We start from the raw sequence: 20,770 nt of genomic DNA, 5'->3' as shown, positions 1-20,770 counted from the left end.
ACAAGTGCTCTAAACCAAGTTCTTACTTCTTCTGTCAAACTTTGGACAAAAATTTTCATTCTCACATCATCATCGTCTATCTCATAATTCTCAAAATAGTCTTGCATTTTCTTTGTATGCTGTAGAGCAGTATATGTAACTGTACCATCAAAATAAGTGATATTACTTTGATAATACTGAGGCATAGCCCCAGGATTTGCAGGTAACTGTAAAGGGGCATACCTATTTGCCATATTTACAGGAACAAATGGAACAACAGGAAGAAATGGGACAGCTGGAACAACAGTAACAGTGGTAGAAATATGGGTAGTAGATGGTTGTGTAGAGGAGGTGCTTTGAGAGGTGGATGAGGAAGAAGGATAAGAAGGAGTAATGTGAGGATGGAATGAAGGTTTAGCGGGGGTTGGAATATAACTTTGTTGAACTACTTCAGGGTTAGAATCAGCAAACTCTTTTTGTTCCTCTTTTTTCCTAAGGATCTTTGGGATTAAGTTGGGATTGTCAAAAACAGCTGGAGGATCTGGGTCAGGATTTGACCTGGTATAACGAGTTTTCTTCTTTGGAGCCAGCTTCCAAACCTGTTTTTGGTATTTTATTGGAAATATTTCAGATTAGAAGGAAAATGGTTAAATTTTGGAACAACTATTTACAACTTAAACTAGAATGAAGATTAACTGAAGCAGCTTTTATTTAATCCTGTAAATGCAAAGCAAGAACAGTTTCAAAAGCTTTCTGGCTGGCATTCAGGCTTCATCTGTAGTTTAAGGAATAGACAACAATTGAAAAATTCGTCCCCAGTGGAGTCGCCAATGATGTTATCACTTAGGTTGTTCCCTAGCTCCCAAGGGAATATGGCCGAGGTAACCACTAACCAATCTTTTAGCTGCAAGTCCTAGCCTACTTGTAGCCAGAGAGGGCTCTCTCTTTATATTTTAGCTTTGTTGTGGAGTAATTTTAGGCTAGTTATGATGTACAGAGTTTTGTTTTAAACTTGTTTGGATGATAATTTCAGGCAGAACTGGGAGGCAATTTCAGGACAGTCTAGACTATTGGGCAATGGAGTCAATGATGGTATACTGCTGTAAGTGTTTCTTGTGGAAAAGGTAATGCTACAGAGCCAGACAGGCACCTATGGAACAATTCTTCAAATCTGGGAATCGATGGCATGAAATCAAGGAATGAAAGGTAGTCAAGGATCTTTCACTATGCTGATAGAGGGAAAGTGTGAGAATATTATCTAGGAGCAGTTAAGAATTCCTAAACAGCATCCATAATGAGAGAATCAGTTCAAACATGAGCAATTAAGAATTCATATTCATGACTAATTCTGAAGAAAACACAGTTAGAAATAAAGATTGAGAAGAGGGTGTATTCAAACAAGTCCTGAGCTATTATTTCTTCTTTGTTACTAAGATCATGAAACATATGTGAAATTTGAAAACACAGAAAGACAAAACACAGTTTAGAATAACTTATTGTTCCATTAAACAAAACAGGAATTCTGTATCAGAACGTAGTTGATTTCACATCCAGACAGCACAGAGAGCATCAACTTCACCAGCAATTTGTATTTAAAGTCTGAAAATTTGCAGCGTAGCTCTTAGAGAGAATCACCAACCAACCCAAAATACATTCTATGGGGAGGTATATATACAAAAATAAGATACAAAATATCTAGATGATGAGTCTTCATGTAATAAATTACATCACCAACTCTTCCAAGGGATTAAATGAAGAATTAAACACTGCAGTTAATATTGGCTTGCTAGTTATTCTGCGTATGCTATTTTGATGATGGTGTGCTGCCTGTTGTTGTCTTGGTCTTCATCCTTGGTGTTAAGTTACTTTACATTTAATGAACTATAGTTAACATTCCAATTCTGCTTTATGCTGCTTTAATACTTTGACAGGTGGACCGTGCCATCTGTATATGCTGAACTGTAGTTTACAAAAAAGAATTGATAACCAAATTCACCTGAGCAACGTCTCCATCATTCCTCTCCACCAATCTTCTGTAGGTAGCTGATGCCTTTGTATCTTTATCAGTGTTCATCAGCTTCTGTGTATCTGTAGAAATTTGGCTAGTTTTCAAAGAGATGGTTTATCTCATGTGTAATGTACAATAGATTTTCTAATTTATCAAAGACACTCTGTCCAGATGGAGGCCCTGTCTCTTCTGATGTGCTTGAGGAAGCTGTGATTTGATTGGTAGCATAATTGTTCACTCTGTTGGCATAATTCTCATGTGACAGTAGTCTTCCAACACTGGTTACTAGGCTAGGTAGCCCTCTGCTCTGTAATGTTGTGATCTTTATTCTGAACTCATCCACCTCTGCTTGGATCTCTTGGAATTTTCTTTCCAATGACTGCACAAAATTCCTAAGGGTCAACACCCTTTTTATTAGCAATATAGTTTCAGTCCTGTTCCTGATTCCTAATGCTTCCAACTGCCCCTTGGTGCGAGTATTCAAAAATTGGATCATTCTATTAGCTTGCTCGGGCATATTTCCTAAAGATGTTCTAGCCTTCTGGTTTTCAAACTGAGCCAAGCTTATCAAATCCATTTTCTCATGAATGGTTTCAAAGGATTGCCATTGGTCTGTAATGGATTGGCCAATCTTGGCCCAAAATTTTTTCTTGATATCTACTAGAGTCTTATCAAAAGTGAGCTCTTTTTCCGGCTCATTTATTCTTCTTTCCAAGGCTTTCACTTCCCTTGTCTTCTTAGCTACTTCTTGCTTTGATTTGTCATATTTTTCCTCAATTCTAGCCAACTTTTCCTTGGTTTCTTTCAATTCTACCATTTGCAATTCCAAGGCTTCTATTTCTTTCATCATATTGTCCATTCTCAAGCTGGTGCCTTGCTCTATAGGTGCTGAAGTAGTTGCTGAAATTGGTGCTGAGCTTGAGGCACCTGCTTCTGATGTTGTAACAGTGGGAGGGACTGTTGTGGTGGCCGTAGGAGGAGCAGCTGTGAGAATCTGAGCTGTTTGAATTGGCTGAGAGGCCAACTCTCCCTGTCTTCCCTGTAATGATGCCTCCAAGGCACTTTCTGTCTCTACCAACCTTTTATGTAAGGTTGTAGTAATTTACGACATCCTGCTCTTCCTTTTGTTGCACCACCTCTGTAGTTTGAGGATGCAATGTCGGTGACAACTTGATTTGTCTTCTAAGGGCAGCTATGTCTTCATCTTTCTTTTTAATCAAAGCTTGCACACCCTTGGGATCAGTGGGATCATGTCCCAGATCTATGATAATCTCCTCCAAGGACTTGATTCTATTGTCCTTGGCCTGTGATGAAGCTTTCTCCAACTCTAGTTGGGCAGCAGTATTGTGCAAAGAGTTTTGCAATCTGTGGGCTAACAATGCTTTATCTACTAAAGTAGAATATACCATCTCCCCGGTCTGCTTGTGCAATTCAATCTGGTCCATCGGGTGGATGTCCTTGGCGAACACTTCCAGATTGGTTCTAATGTAGTCAGCAGCTGATTGAGGCTGCTGAGTTGTAGGTCTGAAGTGACTGAGGGTCATTCTTCCTTCCTGGATGTCATAGGCTGCCATTAGCCTTTGCTAATTGGTAGGGGCCATCCTTATTAGCTGGTTGTACAACTGTAATCTCACTGGCTCATTCCTAGCTTTGATATAAGTGAATGCTTTTTTAATATCAGAGCCCTGTCGGCCCTGTTGCCTGGTGGATGTTACTTCCACCCCCTGTTGTCTCTCTTGCTCCTGCTGAAAGGAGCTGGCCGATGTCTCCATGCTTCAGGGAATTTGCTGTTCTATGGGCCCCTCTGGCATTTCTTCCTCCGAAAAAGGATTTAATCTTTGTCTCTTTTCTCCTTGCTACTCAGTGGATGTCCCTGGAGGGGTCTCTTCCTGTCTATCCCTCTTCTTTGCCCTTTCCTTATTAAGAGGTGTCCGCAACATAGGAATTTCAGTCACTTTTGCTTGAGTTACAGGATCTTGCCCTTGATTCTGTCCATCTGTAGAAACCAGCCGATATGCCATTGTTTCTTGCTGTCCCAAATTGTGCACTTGTTCTTCTGAATGCTGCACTGCTTTTCCTTTATCTGTTGCTGCAGGTGGGGCACTTACTTGGGCAGGTTGTTGGGGGGCCGTGGCAGAAGAGGTGCCTTCTCCAAGGTGCTGAGGAGCTGTAAAAAAGACTTGTCCAAAAGATTCCAAGTCAACAGATTTTTCCAGATTCTTGATTGCTTTTTCTGTTATTTCTTCTTCAGTGAGCTCTTCCATTAGGGTGCCTTCTACCCATTCTTGTTGATTGGCATATTGTTCAAGTTGAGGGATATTATAATGTACATATCCTGCAAGCCTATATTTGATTCTTCTAAAGCTTATAAAGTGATTGGGATCATATGGTGACCAAATGAAACTTAGTTTGAGCTTAAGTTTCTCTCCCAGAATCTGATCAGCATCCTTCCATGCTTCTTCTCTCTTATTGAAAATGAAGGGGCCCAATTGATGTCTGATTTTCAGCTGTGCCTTTTTGCTTTTGCCATGAAAATGAATCATATCTGCATTACCAAATTGCTGAAAGTATTCTAAGACAAAGAGTCTCATAGGGACATATTTCGGCAGTTGGTAGGGGGCTAATTCACAGCCATAAACCCTGATTATTGTGTGGTTTTGGTAAAAGTACCAGTCACCAATGCTGTAGCTTTTGGAAAGCTGTAGAATCTTTTGCATCTCATCAGTGAGTCTAGGGGGAGGATATGTTGATAATAAGCAGGTAGCTGGATAGAAGAAAAGGTCAATGAATTCACAATATGTGTATGGGGAGTAACTAACATGATGGAATACTGATGACCAAAACATGACTGACCTCCTCTCCCCCTTAGCATCCATTTTTCTGAGGACGGCTGGGAAACTTTTAGACTGATAATATAGCAGCAAATGATAGATATATGAGGTGTATTTGAATACGCTTTCCCTTTCTAGGTTCATGAATTTCTCATGAATCTTATCAGCTATGAAGGTAGCATAATTATATTGGATAGCAGGGGGTTGTCCTGGAGTGAATATAGACATTAAGGCAAAGACAGTGTTGTCCACAATTTCACTTGTTCTGAATCCTAGGATGTACGAGATGATATCTATAAGAATTTTTCCCTCCTCAGTAAATGCAACATGGAGATAAGGGATTGTGAATCTAGAGTAACAGTCTGGTGGCATAAACAACTTAGCAATTCGGTCAATCTCTGCAGAGGGCAATTTTGAGGCTTGATCTAAGAGATTCTTCATGGAAAGGGGGACCAAAGGCTGAGTTGGTTTGAATTGCAACATCTCATTGATAGACTGAGGAGTAATGTAGAAGAGGACTTTACCAGCAGGGCCCATCACTACCCTCTGAGAAGGATCATAATTGGAACAGCACTGATGGATGAGGTTAGGAAAAACATTTACTGAGGGCAAGTAGTACATGGGCATGTTGGACTCCCATATTCTTAATGGATCAGTTTTGTTTCTGAATTTACTCCTTATCTCACAGAAAGCCTGAAGATGAGGCTTGTCTCCTTCCATATCAACAATTTGATAGTCTCTATCTGCCAGTGGAATCCATTCTAACTGTCTATGGGGTGCATTTAGTGGTGCAATATTGAGGGCAACTGGGGCCTCCATGTTTTGACTGTGATTACAGTTGAATTAGGCCTGTATTTCAGCAAGGGACAGAGTTCTGATGAAGGCTTTCTGGGAAAGGAACTCATAGTTTTAAGTTTTTTGCAGTGGTGTTATTGGGGAGTAAAACTTAATGAAATGAAGAGTGTGGAGGGCTCTACAATAAGTACACTGGAAAGGGAGAAAAATAAAGGGCTTTAGAAAACTGTCTTTAGTGGTTCCGCGGGCAAATTGGAGTTGGAATTCAAGCTAGAAATGACAATTTTATCAGAGGGGATAGAGATGCAGGGTTTTGGCCACAAATCAAGTTATATAGTGGGGCAGAAAGGAAAAGCTCGCGGGTGTCAATGTCTTTCAGGTGAAATTTTAGGTGTATTGGCGAATTTTGCGGAGAAATCATGGAAAACATGGTTACTGGTGTTTTTCGGGTAAATACCTGTTACTTTGAGAGGTTGTTGTGGTGAATAGCTGCAGGCGGAGGCCAAAGAGGTCAAGTTGCAAGTCGAATAGGCCTAGGTGGCTGACGAGAACGTCGAATGCGCACTGGACGTAAGTTGCATGCAAGAGTTTTCAACGTTGGTTTGCATAAAAAACAACCAAAAACAACATTTTCGCAAGTTTTAATGAAAATTTGGTTTTTTGCGACATTTTGGTGCTTTTTTGTTATGACGTTAGCATGATGTCATCGGCGGGTCCTAGGTACAGCAAGGTGACGTGGCAGTTGACTGGGCCGAGGACGTGGCACAGGACACAGTGGCAGGGTAGGGATGCAGGCAGATGTGGTGTCGGTGACACGGAGCAGCAGCGGGTTGACGCGGAGGTGACGTTACGGGGACTTGGTGCCCGGACAGAAGGTGGTAAGTGGTTTTATCGGACCACCTTCTGTACGAGGGCGATAAGTGTCAGAGGAGGCCCGACGCAATGAAAATAGGGCACGCGTCCCTGCATACATCGGCAAAACCACCCTCCATTGGACGCTAAGTCCCGTACATCGGGGGCACTCCGTTATCAACGAGAGCCATCGGATGGGGAGGGCCCTATCCGACGATGGACGAAACAGCGATCTGATAGGATGTTAACATATGGGACCCGCCCGAATATTTAAATTTTTATATAGTGCTGCGGGGTTTTAGACTTTGGGTTATATGTGTTTAATGGGTGTGCGCCGGGGTAAAGTCTAGTGTTTAGTTTAAACAATTAAACAGAAACCCAGAAATATAGATGAGCGCAGAGGGGTTAATGAACTATGGTTTAGGAATGGGTATTATGGTTGTTAATTTAACCAGAGGTTAAACTAATTCCGAATTTAGGACGCGGAAGGTTTCATAATAGTCCCAAATGGACTATTACTTCTGAAGACTGAATTATATGGCTACAGGGCCATGGGGCGATTTATGTAATATTTTTGGGTTCTTTTATATAATGTTTTGTACAATAGGGGTAAGGAAGTGATTTACGGAGCTAGATAGTAGAGTTAGAAGTTAATATGACCTTGTGAGGTGAAAGTGAAGGGGCATGAAGCTAGGTTTATGAAGAAAAACCTAGATATAAGAAATAAATGGAATCGGGAATGAGGATTTTACACAAGAAATGTGGCTTCTTTTCCTTAAGAAAACCCAAAACTTGACTTAGTATTTGACAAAAATGAAGTGAGAGCAAGACTTATTGGGCAGATCCCAAGGTCCTTAAGGGGTGTTAGTAAGAAACTTTGAAGGGGGGGGGGGGGGGGGGGGTGAAAGGGAGTTAGACATGCTTCCATGGTTCTGCCATCAAACAACTGCTTTGAGATTTCTTTCATTGGTGAGATGAGCTTTGATTGACTATACATGAGGTGATCAAAACCTTGCTTCTGCAACCTCAAACTACTTACCCAGCCTAATACACCTAACATTTTTTCTTCCTTTTGAATGGGTGCACTTAGGCTTGCAGACCTTGATTATCCTCTTTTCTTTTGACTGTCCTCCTATCTAAGTCTACCCTTATTTCTTCCAAGGGCCCAGATTAAGCAGTTGGGCTCCTTAATTTCTCCACCTAGCTTGTGATTTTCCAAGCTTGAACTGTTTGGACAGATATTCATTCTCTAGTCTAGTACAAGCAATTTAAAACATGGCATGGTTCAGATTGAACTGTTGGGCTATCCATCAAGCTAGCAATGGCATTTTGGCTAGCCACTTTCTTGGTCTTTCTTTGGGGTTCATTTTTATAATTTTTTCTGACCAATTGATTTTTCTTGCCCTTTGATTTTTCTTTCAGGGCATACCCTCTTTACATTTTTTAACTCTCTCTAATTCTTTTACAAAATATGGAACCTTTGCAGCATGAAAAGATGGACATATTTGGCACTTCCCAGGTCAATCATGAAAAATGAAACCTATTGGTATAGGAACCTAACAGATGGTACGGAGGACCAATGGTGATGGTGAACAGAAAAACCCAACCCAACTCAATCATGGTGATGGAGTGAAAGTGTCATGTTCAAGAGTGACTTGCTACCAATAGAGTTCTTCAAGTTTTATTCCCATTTTTCCCCAGTCATTGCTGACCACTACCTCTTTATTTTTGACAAGATTGAGGAGGATAACATATGCTTGGTCTATAATTTTCCCTTTGAGCAAACCTGTTGCTTTGTTTTTAGCGAGCCTAGCGTCAGTGAGACTCGTTCTTGTCTGGGTGGACAAGTTTGTCGCTATTGTTTTAATGAGTTTAACGACAAAGATAACTCAGTCCTTTTCATGTTTAGAGAGTTTGAAAAGGGACAAGAAGGAGACTCCAATAGTACTTTTTTGTGGCATAATCCCTTAAGTCTGAAAAGTATAAAATAATACGAAAGGGATGACTTTTCAATAGTTTTAATGAGTTGACAAAGACAAGCGCTCGATATTTTTGTTTAATAATCCCTCAAGTCCAAAAAGATTAAAATATATGAGAGGGATGGAGTTCCCTCTACCTTAACGAGCTGGAAAGGCCAATGGCTCGACAATATTTTTATATTTAACAAGTATAAAAAGAGTTTAAAAGGGACTCCTTTTTAAGGAACAAGTGGTATTTTTGGGTAGCAACCGGTTCTAGGAAAGTTTGGAACTTCTCAAAACATGGCAGTGTGATGAGGGTGGCAATCAGAATCACTCATCGTAAGTGTTCCTCAAAAGGGTAAACAATCAAGTGGAAGCGTATGGTCGGCCAAATGAATGGAGGTGATGGAAGGAACACAACCAAAGTTCAAAAGGGCTGATAGCAAAGCGATCACAAAGGTTATTTACCAAAGGCAGGTTTATTTTTTAATGAGCTTGAACCTTGTGCCAATCATGTGCTCAATGCAGGTTGATTTTTTAATGAGCTTGAACCTTGCAGGAACATTGCTTTTGATATTGGTCAATGATATCCAGTTTACCATTTGACACATTAGATTCTTTTCTCAGTTGTTCAACCTTCTTAATTGCTCCATCAAATTTATTAGAGATACACATATATATGCCTGAAAAATGAATTAAAAACTAACATTTTACTTAAAGTACGTGAATAGTAACATAAAAAGTAGTTTTACCTCTCATTTTTACCATTTCATTTCAAATTTGGGATTTTGGAGCTCTGGAGTGGTTTTCCCCCTCAAACATCATCAGCTAATTTCGGGAGATCTGATGGACTATTCTTCGCGCCGTCAGGACTAGGTAGGAGCTAACCCTCAGCTCTTCATTTTCATTCCATATTTTTCTGATTTTGAGTAAGTTTTCCCCTTTTTCTGAGCTCCTCTGGTTTGAAGAAATCATTCTCCCATCATCGCACCTATCCTATATCAAAAGGTGTGATGCACACTGAGTTGTACACTGTCCAGTCAGTATGCATCTCACCTAGTCCAAAGGCATGGTGCAATGGGCACAGAAGGGAAACTTTGCACAGTAATTTTTCATGAAATTTTTGCTCGTTTTTGCTCAAATTTGGATCCTAATTAATCTTTTTTCTGTGACTGAGATATTTGTTGGATCAAGATGGTCATCACATGATGTGAACATGAGCATGAAGAAGAAGACATGATTGCCTTACATGATCAGGGTATTATTACTGCATTGCGAAATTGTGGTTTGCTCAAATTCTTCTGTATATCTAGCATGAGGCAACAAATCAGTTTGTTGCTATAGTTCCTCGATGCATGGGATCCGATCAACCAGGTATTCCAGATAAGAGGAAAATATATTCCTTTGACAGTTGAGGATATCTACTTTTTGAAGGGTTTATTGAGGTGTGGTGCCCCTCTTTCATTGTCGCGATCCGCTTGTGGGGGCGAATCGGTGAGAGATTATATCCGTCAGCTTGTTGAGATCAATCTCAACCTAGTAGAGATGGCAAGATCAATATTCGTGATCTCACTGATCAGTCTTTGAGGACCATTTTATTCACATTTCTAGATTGGCTGGTAGCATGGCTCTTCATTTAGCAAACAGATCTTATGTGCAGTATGCTTTAGAATGCCTGGAACCAAAGGTATTCAACTGGTGTGAGGCAGTACTTCCGGTGATAAAAGAACAAATCTCTAAATAAAAGAATGGAAGATCCAAGAACTTTGGCTACGGTTCCATTTTGACTTCTTTTGGCTTAGAGAGGATCTCACTGATGCAGCCGCAGCATATTTCACTAGGATTGTCAGCACAGAGGGAACCCTGGATGTAGAGATGGGTTGATCTCATGGCTAGACATGCTGGTCAGCCAAAAATTACTTGCTCTGATGCCTTCTTTCAGTGGTTCAACCATCAGGAGATGGTCTTCTCAGAGTATCCCTATGTCAGGATGGGCTTCCAAGGTGACCCGGATTTGGCATTGCCGACTAGCGAGCAGTGGGGTGTGATAGGTAAAGATGATTTGACCATATCTTTGTTTATCAGTTTTATAATATTTTTGTGATTCATCAAGACTAATTGAGCTCATGTACTTGTGCAGATGTTGGGCCAATGCGACCAGCGGCACGCCCAAGGGTGGCAATTGGCATTCCAATAGGAGAGGTTATAGGGAGGGTTGTACTTCGTGATCTGGACATAGCAGAGACCCTAACAGTATTGCAGGATTAGATCGAGGGTCTTACCCTTGGTATTCAGGATGTGAGGATTGATGAGGTACCTCTGAGGCTACAACGCCTGTTGAGGAGGTAAATCCCCTCTGCGGACAGAGGTGACCCCTACTAGCCCAAATGGGGTCTAGCAACAATCAAACAATGCTAACACGTAGGTTCCTAATTGCAAATCAAAGACCGATGATGAGGGCCTACCTGGATTCCAACGCTAATATTTGTAGAAGGGTTGTCGCTCCCGTTCCTTTGCTCTGGCCAGTCACAATCCCCACAATCCTCGTGAACGAACACCTGCACATGCAAAGAACGACACAAACACAAGCATAAAATCCAATAGATGCAACTATATATCAGTCAGAAAGGATATAACTCAATCATCATTACAAAAGACAATAAGAGTGGAACCATAATGATAGTCTTCTATTATTGATAAACAACAAAGAAGAATACAACCATAGTTCTGACGTCAAATCCTCCTTTGGCTGGGTGATCAGCAACACATGCCTTGCAAAGCTTGTTGGGAATGGGGAACAAACCTCTCTCTCCTTGGTCACTTGGACAATAATCTCCTCTCTTAAGATTTAGCCTCATGGGAATGAATAAGACCCCTTGTAGCAAGAACTTGGCAATTCTCAGACTTTGAGACTTAGAATTTGGAACTTGGAGACTAACTTGTCAAAGGAAAAAGGACAAGCTTTTATAGATAGAGGAGAAGGAGTTAGGGTCATCCACAAGATTCATGCGATTGGCTTTATCACTAAGAAGCTTCCATGACAGGTGGAGAACTACTTCCCTTCTATGGAGATTCGAAGCCCAACTGAACTAACTCAAGATGGAATACATTCATGAATAGGTTAGGAAGAACCTTCGTAAGTTTGTTTGTTAAAAACTCTACCCAACTGGGCTAGCGCGAGTGCGACTCTGAGACAGAGCGCCAACTGGCGCGCCCTCTTTGGAGGATTTCCGCTATTGGCGCGAGTGATACACAGTGGAACAGCGCCAATGGAAAAAGGACTATTTTATGGGTATTTTGCAAAAGGTGTCTTTAGGGCATATGAAGTACATACTCAAGGGGATACAAAGCAAAAGTTTTCTGGTTATGTCACTTCTCACAGGTCCCAAAATAAGTCCTCCAATGTGCGGGAAAAGGGGTAACAGGGACAGTGACAAATTACTGTGTAACAGTGCCATACTACTGGTGTTCCGAGTCGATGGACTAGGCTCTTTTGTATGATCACACAGGCGATGACATGTTATCACCAGCATCATTAATATAGGATGCTTTTATGCATTTACTTTTGAGTTTCTTGGTCACATGACCGATTTTGCGTTGTACATAAAACATTATATGAAACTATAAACACTTATATATTTTTGATTTTCGAAGCTTATTTTGGTTAAGTTATGTCATCCAGTTGCAAATGTTGATATGAAATGATTTTCTTTACAAATGCTGCAAATGTCTGTCTAACACATAATTCGCTAATGAATCAGTTAAAGTATTTAAGTTTCTAGAAATGTGCTGATATTGAATGGCATCAAACTGCCTTTCCAAAGTCTTGACCCTTAGGAACATATGATAGATATCTGGGTTCCAAAGTGAATAGATGCCAGTAAGCTGTAGAATGATGAGTTGCGAATCTAGCCGAACAACAAGTCGGCATATGCCATGTGAAATGGTATCAGAGAGAAGCTCTATCAACGCATTGTACTCAGCAATGTTGTTCGTTGATTGACCAATACATATCCCTCTGAAACTCATGAGCTCACCGCTTGGATCAAAGATGGCCCAGGCTACAGAAGATAGTTTCCGTATTCTACAACTAGCTCAGTCGGCATACCCAATGAATGTTTCCAAAAAGTCTGACATCTACAATAAATGAAAAGTGGATTACTTAACCAAAATGACAACTCTTGACAGAAACAAACATGAAACAAAAGCATATCTATAAAGACCAGGTCACCTTTTGAGAAGACACGAAGCTTAACATTTTTGTCAAATTGTGCCTTGACACATTTCTTATGCGCTTCGTTAGCCAGTGTGGCATCATGACGAGTTTCATCCAAGCAAATTAGTTCCAAGAAACGAGCCTCTTCCTCTGAAGTTTTGGGAAGTAGATTGATTGCGAGCTTTAGAGATGAAATCTCACACTAAATTGGTAAGACAACTTCCATGCCATACACCAATTGAATAGGCGTAAATCCGGTCGCATTTCTCACCGAGGTCCTATATGCCCACAGAGCTGAGTATAGGATTAAATGCCAATCCCGTTTGTGGACTCCAATCATTCTCTGCAGCATGCACTTAAGGACTTTGCTGATCGCTTCAACCTGTCTGTTAGCTTGCAGATAATATGGAGTAGAACTATCGTGGGATAGTCATAATTCGGGAGTCAATTCAACCATCGTGTGATTGGGGAAATGCGATCCATGATCTGTGACTATAGCCTGTGGAACACCAAACCTAGAGACTACATGATTGAAAAAGAAAAGAGTAGCCGTTTCGCCACTGTTGTTTAATGTAGGCATCACCTCAACCCATTTTGTGAAATAGTCGATAGTGACTATGATATACCCATGCCCCCCAGCCAAGGTGGGGTTACATGTCATGAAATCTATGCCCCATTTGGTGAATGGCCCAACAACAACTACTGGATGTAGTGGTGCAGGTGGTAATTTGGTTTTGCAATCAAAAAATTGACAAGCATGGCAACTTCTAACTGGTATTATGCAATCTTTGAAGATAGTAGGCCAGAAGTAGCCAGCTCGCAAGATTTTCTATGCAGTAGCATAACCAGATAGATGCCCCCACATGCGCTTGAATGACAGTCATTTAGGACTTTTTTGGCCTCCTCATGCATGAAGCACCTTCGCAGAACTATATCGACACCACGATGGTAAAGTGTATCACCGACGATATGTAGTCTTTTGCTTGGTATCGAGTACGTCACTGTTATGAGTGAGAGGTGTTAGGCCTAAAGGTTTGGGTTTGGAGATAGATTAGTATATCTCTGTACCATGGGTGGCTTGATGATATCAGAAATAATGTTTCATCCATGATCGATGCTTTAGATGTTAAATTGTTGGATGACGATGGGAGGTCGCAAAGTAACTTTGCGAAGACTAGAGATTTCGTTGACTTGGATTTGGTGAATTCCATATCAAACTCTTGTAAAATGGCTATCCATTTTGAATACTTGCCCCTTAGCAATTGACGCGATAGGATGTAGGTTAGAGGGTTGCAATCTGACAAGATGGTAGTTTTGCAAAAGAGTATATAGTGTCGAAATCTATGTACTACTTGAACAGCTGCCAAAGCCAGCTTTTCACCATATGAGTACTTTCTTTCCATATCATTTAAGTTACGACTTAAATAATGCACAGGATGTTCTATTCCATTGTCTTCTTGTACTAAAACCATCGAATGGTTGTATTTGTAGCAGCGAGATACAGGTTAAAGTCTTTTTGATAGTTAGGAGCATACATTAATTATGATTTTACTAAGGAACTTTTCAAAGCATCAAAGGAAGCTTGCGCAACCTGATCCCAGTTGAAGGGTACTTCTTTTTTCAAAAGATGCGTATAACCTTTAGCAAGTTAGGCGTAACTTGGAATGAACCTGCTTAGAAAGTTTGTTTTCCCTTAGAGTTTCTGAATCTAAAGCAAATTTGAAGGTGGAGGCATGTTGACGATTGCCTGAACCTTACATGGGTCGAGTCGAATTCAGTCCTTAGAAACTATGAACCAAGTAACCAACCAGAACCAACACAAAACACACACTTGTGTGGATTGAGTCAAATATTGTAGTGTCGGCAACATAGAAATATAGCTCTCAAATGTTGCGGATGATCAGTCTGCTTTCGTGAATGAGCCAGTAAATCATCGAGATATAGTTGAACGATGTGTTTGATGTCATGGAAGGCATAGTTCATTGCCCTCTAAAATGTTGCCCCTACATTCTTTAAACTGAAGGGTAGTTTATGGTACACGAATGTGCCCCATGGACATATAAATGCAGTCTTTGACTGGTCCTGTGGGCAGATATTGATTTGATTGTATCCGAAAAATCCATCCATAAATGAAAAGACTTCGCATCCAGCACATTCATCAATTATCTGGTCGATGAAGGGTGTAGGGTAGTTTTCCTTTCAAAAAGCTTGATTTACATCCCTGTAATTGATGCACACTCTAATTGTTCCTTACTTTTTCATCACAGGGACAATATTCGATACCCATTCAGTGAGAGGAACGGGGCAAATGAAACCAACATGTAAAAGTTTTTCAACTTCCACCTTAATGGAAGTGGCTTTCTTAGGGTGAACCGGTCGAAGTCGTTGTCGTATTGGTTTGACATCTGGATACATCTTGATTTCATGTTCAATGATGCTCGAGTTGATGCTTGGCATTTCTTCATATGACCAAGCAAAGACATCTCTGAATTTGCGAAAGAGAGCGCAGTATATTTCCATTTCTGAAGGAGAACAAGATTTTCCAACATCTATATTCTCTATAACATTCGGTTTGGTCGAGATATTAATGGCAACAATTTCTTCAATATTGGATAGATTTTGCTCTAAATCCACCGTATTTACAGTATTCGATAGAAAATAAAAAATTGAAGGATGATTAAGGTCATTAGAATAATCCTCGTTGTTATCTTGAGGTTGGGAATGATGGTGGTTATCTTCCCATGGTGCCTCTTCTATCATCATTGACTGAATGATTCCTTCGTCTATAGAATGTACATGCGATCAAGGATCAGAAGAGGTACCATACTCTAGAGACCTATCTATCCAAATGCTTTCCGAGCGATGATTTGGGTTTGCCGCCTATGCCCAGAATGTTTATTGCTACAACAATTCTATGGGGCTTGGGGGAAACACTTGGAGATGATCCATGCTAATAAAATGTTCAGAATTCTTCTTAATCTTTGTTGATGTAGAAGATATCATGTGACATGTTTCCACTGTGGCCACTTTTTCCAAATTACTCGGAGGCGGAAGGGCAAAAGTACCCATTAAGGAAGGGTCTTTTAAGAGACCTTCTCCGATATTTTGAAGTGATTGAGAGCTTCCATGGATCGAAGGAATGCTTCCGGTAACATGAGAACTATTGGGGAGGAAGGTTAGTTGGTCAATGATTGTGATTTCACCTTGAAAGGGGAATGCAATCTTTCTAAAATATGTTGACACAATAGCAACCATAGCATAAATCCAGGGCCTGCCCAGTAGGATGTTGTATTCCAGGTCTCCATCAATGACCTGGGCTCCAATTTCTACTGTCTTTCCCCCCAGTTAGATTTACAAGTTACTTAATATCCCATATGGCATGTATGTTCTTCCATCAAATTCTTTTAATGTCGTTGATGATCGTGACAAGGGTGGAGAGCCTATAGTTTTCCAGCAACTCATTGACATAATACAAGTAGATGCTCCCTCATCAATGATTGTTTGATGAACAGTTTTGTTGAGGGCCTTTACCTGTATGAGGAAAGCGAGTTGTGCTAGTAACTGAGGTTCGTATCCTTTATGATTAAAGTCCACTAGATTGGAATCCACTGGATCAACCCCCCTTATTGCAGATAACAAAGCCTATTTTTGGGATGGGCAATTCTGCAATACTTCAAGTGTCGACATAACGAATGGCGATTGGGATAGATATTCCACTATATTATAATTCTATGCTGCTCTAGCACGAGGATTAAATGTCGATTTATGTACTACTCCCTTAGGCGGTTTTATTGTTAATTCAGGAATGATTGGTGGAACAACTTCTGACGAAGTTGTTGTCGAACTGTTGGGCTGATATGTAGCCTTACCATTTTATGATTGTGGATTTCCATAATCTTTATTCCTTGTAGATATCAAAGCGTCATTTTGTTGTTTTGAGATGGATAGCATAAGCACTTGGGGATGGGGAAGCATGATCACTAGCAACCATATTAGTTTCTGGATTTGGAAATGGATCAATCAATACCACCAAGGTATTTGAAGTCTTTTTGAAAAACTTCTTGACTTCCACTTGATGTGGACAATCTTTTGTGTAATGGTCCTCATCACATATGAAACATGGCTGATTAGGTTTCTTCTTTCCAGTAGGGTTTCCAGAAGATTTATCAGGAGTTGAATCCTCCTATTTCTTCTTTTTGTTTGTCCCTTTCTTCTTGCCCCCTGGTTGCTTAGGATTTTTGCCTTTGTCGGTTGGCATGGCATTAACCTCCAAGGTGAGAGGTTCTTCATCTACCTTTTGACTAGAAACCGTACGGGCTTTTTTAGATGCAGCCTTTGTGGTTTTCGTGCTTGTTGTACATATCACGCCATCACCGGCATGAGAGTCTTTGTTTGATTTAGGAGGGGGAGGAATAGAAATTCCAGTCTAGGAGTGTCAGGAATTTTGTCGTAGAGTGTGCCAAACTGAGTATAGATCAAGTCTAAATATTGCGCACGAGCAATGACTCTCTTCAGTGACAACTCCTCCCTTAGCCACATCCTTTGTAATAGAGGGTAACAATGACTTTATAAACCATTCAGCTAAAAGTTGATTAGGAACATACATTTTTACCATTCTTCGACGACATCGCCACTCATGAATATGACCAGATATGTGAGTGGTTGTTGTCTGTTTAAAGTTGGTAAGGAAATCTGTCCCTGTTTCGTACCTTATGGGTAACTGAAAATGGGTTAAAACAGTAGTGGCAAGGGTGCTGAAGTTTTAAAATGAAGCTCTAGGCAATTCTATATACCATTTTGTTGTCGAACCAGTTAACGTTCACTAAAACAGGCGAAGCTTAATTGAATCATCATTCAGGGTGTTGGATGAACACCACAAATGGAATGTCATCACATGATTCGATGGATCTTCACCTGGATTTTCATTGAATTTAGGAATATTAGAGGGAAGTTTATGAGGAATCGCAGGCCACCAAGGGGTGTAAGAAATTGGATCATTCGTCAGCTGGTTTAGATCTGGTAATTCTAGAGTTGGTACAAAAGGAAACTATTGATTCAAGTTAGGTGAAGCATACCCAAGATAAGAAGGAATCGCCTGAGCAGTAGGTCTTTGCATACTAGCATAATGTATTTGATGCTGGTAACTTTGATAAGGTTGATGGGCATAACCATTATAGTATGGTTGTTGATAACCACTTTGGAAATGTGGTTGCACGTTACTTATAAAGCCTTGTTGCTCAGGTCCTTGGTATGATTGCTGCAATTGCGGTTGTTGATATTGCACCAGCCATAGTTGTTGGACCATTTACTATTTTCTAATACTGGATGATTGACCAAGATGCGGAGTGATAGTACCTGTTTGAGCTTGAGTCGCTCCAGAAAAGGAGACACTAACCTGAGGTTGTGATTTAATCGCGGAGATGAGAATATGTTGTATTGCAACCTGAGAAACTTGAGTTTGACAAACAACAGGTAGTGCTTGTACTTGCGATACAGTCACAATAGTAGGTGTAGTGGGAATATTCAACACAGGTTGGACTGGTTGCATTGAATATAAAACCCTTGGTTGTTGAGGCAGTATTGGTATCCAACCGCTGGATGTAATTCCAGTTTGACCTGAAGTTTGTTGTAAACTCTCATATGGTTGTTCTCTAGGAGGGAACAATGAATAGGCACACTGCCCCCCATATGGTGGCAATCCAATACTTAAAGGGTAGATTGGCCTTTTAAGACACATTGGATCAATTTGTTGAGTTTCAACATAAGAAATACTAGATGAGAACCCAGATGAAGGAATGGGAACATACCATGTCGTCGAAACAGTCCCTGAGTGGACTCCAGCTTGTTGTTGATAACTAGTCTGGATAGATGGTATACCAGCAAACATTGTAGGAATGGAAGCAGGAAGCTCCACCATAGATATGTTGGTTGACACAGTCCTAGATGTTGATGGTTGTTCAGACATATTTACTCTATCCAAAAGATTTCCTAGCAATTCGATAGGAACTTGCGATGAAGGATGATTACAAGGACTAACTTCTGTAATAGAAGGATGTAGGTGGATCCCAGTTCCAAAATTCACTGGAGTACTGGGTGGAAGATCCTCTACTATCTCTTCTATGGAAATCAATCCAGGTGGAAGAGGTAGACCATCAGGTCCATAAAATATTTCTGAAGCCGAAGAAAGTGTAGCTTTTGTAGTAACAGATACTGGAGGGGTGACACCTTCTGAATTCTGGAACTCGACTTCCAGATGTTCAGACAAGTGAACTTCAGTTTCTGGATCAGTCCTAGGTGGAGCCGCTTCAAGAATAGAGGTGTCTACCATTACACTAGGATCAGTTCTAATGTCCTCTTGTAACTGCGGAACTTTTTCTGTAGAGGCAGATGTAACAGAGATAATTGGAGTAACTGTAGTCTCTAACAATGTTGAAACACAAGTTTCAAATAAATTAGGTGAATTGGACTCAGTTAAACGAGACTGTTTTTCCTGGGATGGTTTCGTTTCTGGTGTCAAAGATGGTTAACTCGCTAGTCTCCATGAACAATGGGGTTTTGATTGACTTTCTTCAATGATTGTGGATTACTTGATCAACTCAAAAATTAAAGGGGAAAAATGTTATTCTAATTTAAATGAATTTTAAGACACTTTGACGCAAATTGCTTTTTCAATTTTTAAGAGTCAAGAAAAAGCTAAAGGTGACTCTAGTTGCCTTTGATTTTTAATGAGCCTGAAGTGATAAGTGCTCAGATGGACCTTTTCTTTTAAGGAGTCGAAAAGGAATGAAAGTGACTACTCTGGAAATTTAGACAGAGGGATTACCAAACCAATCGCAAAACCACAAAATACACCTTGGTGATAAATAATAGAGAAATTACCGAGGACTTATGTACGGTAGTCAATCTTCCCGAATGTTGTGTTCAGTGCATTGTGATCGATAGGGCGGCAGACACGGCGTCCTAAGGATTAAGGATATCAGGCTATTGTGGTCTTCCAAAAAGTTTTTATGTTCATTGAGGTTTATTTTAGAGTTGATCTTGCTTAGAAGTTTGTCTTTCAAGGTTCACCACATGATGTAGATGTGAAATTCCTAAATATGCAATCTAAAATGATAAACAGTCGTTTATGTTCTTTTAGCAATGAAAATCTTAGCTACAAAGGAAAGAAGATTATGATTTTCTTTTAGCAGAGAGCATAGAGCACACACTGAATGCACTTTCCTAAATCAAATTTCGCATACAGTCAAAATTCAGATGCACATGCATGTATTTGTTTTCCGCTTTCTTAATGTGTGAATGCCAAAAAGAAAGCTAAGTACAGATCTGAACTATTTTCTTTCAAAGTGACATTTCTAACAATTTCTTTTCAAAATGAAAGGAAGACTAAGATGACACTTTTCGATTTCGAATTGAAAACTATTTTTCGACACTTCAAATACTAATAACACAAATCAAGTACAATGACAAAAGTACAATCAACTATCTACAAGAGGAAGACTTTACGAAACTCTTCTTTTGATTCAAAATGACAATTACGACACTTGCATCAAAAACGACAGTTCGATTAGGCTACTTTCGACAAAGGAAGACTGTAAATGATTGAAAAATACAAAAAAACATTTACAATTCCTAACTGATGGAGGATGAAATATGTGAAGGAAGAAGGTTTCAGCAAGAAGGTACTGATCATGAATAGAAAAACTACTGAATAAAGCTAAAAACAAGGAGACAAAACCAAATTTTCAGAGAAGAAAATAGTATCACTCAATCATGACACCTGCAACACAGGAAAACAGGGATGCATCTCACCTGCAACACACAGGAGGTACGATGCATCCAGGTTGCATAGTTACAGATAGTGCGATGAACCAGGGAGCGAAACTGAGCTTGGTTTTTGCTCAAAATTTGTAGCTAAGTTTAGTGATTTAAGTTGAGTAATGATGGACAGTAAAAACAAAGCATAAGGGTAAGATATGATGAGGTTCTGAGCTACCACAAGGGCACTTAGAATGCTTTGTAAGTCAGACGTTTAGTTTATAAACCAACCAGGAGATTGACTGAAGCAGCATTCATCTACTTCGTAATTGCATAGCAAAGGTGTTTCAAAGGCTAGCTGGCTAACTTCAGG

The sequence above is a fragment of the Pinus tabuliformis genome, chromosome 6 (genome assembly GCF_031772625.1).
Source record: "Pinus tabuliformis cultivar Carrire ecotype Pingquan chromosome 6, CPIR1, whole genome shotgun sequence".
NCBI lineage: Eukaryota > Viridiplantae > Streptophyta > Pinopsida > Pinales > Pinaceae > Pinus > Pinus tabuliformis.
This window is presented reverse-complemented; position numbering follows the sequence as displayed.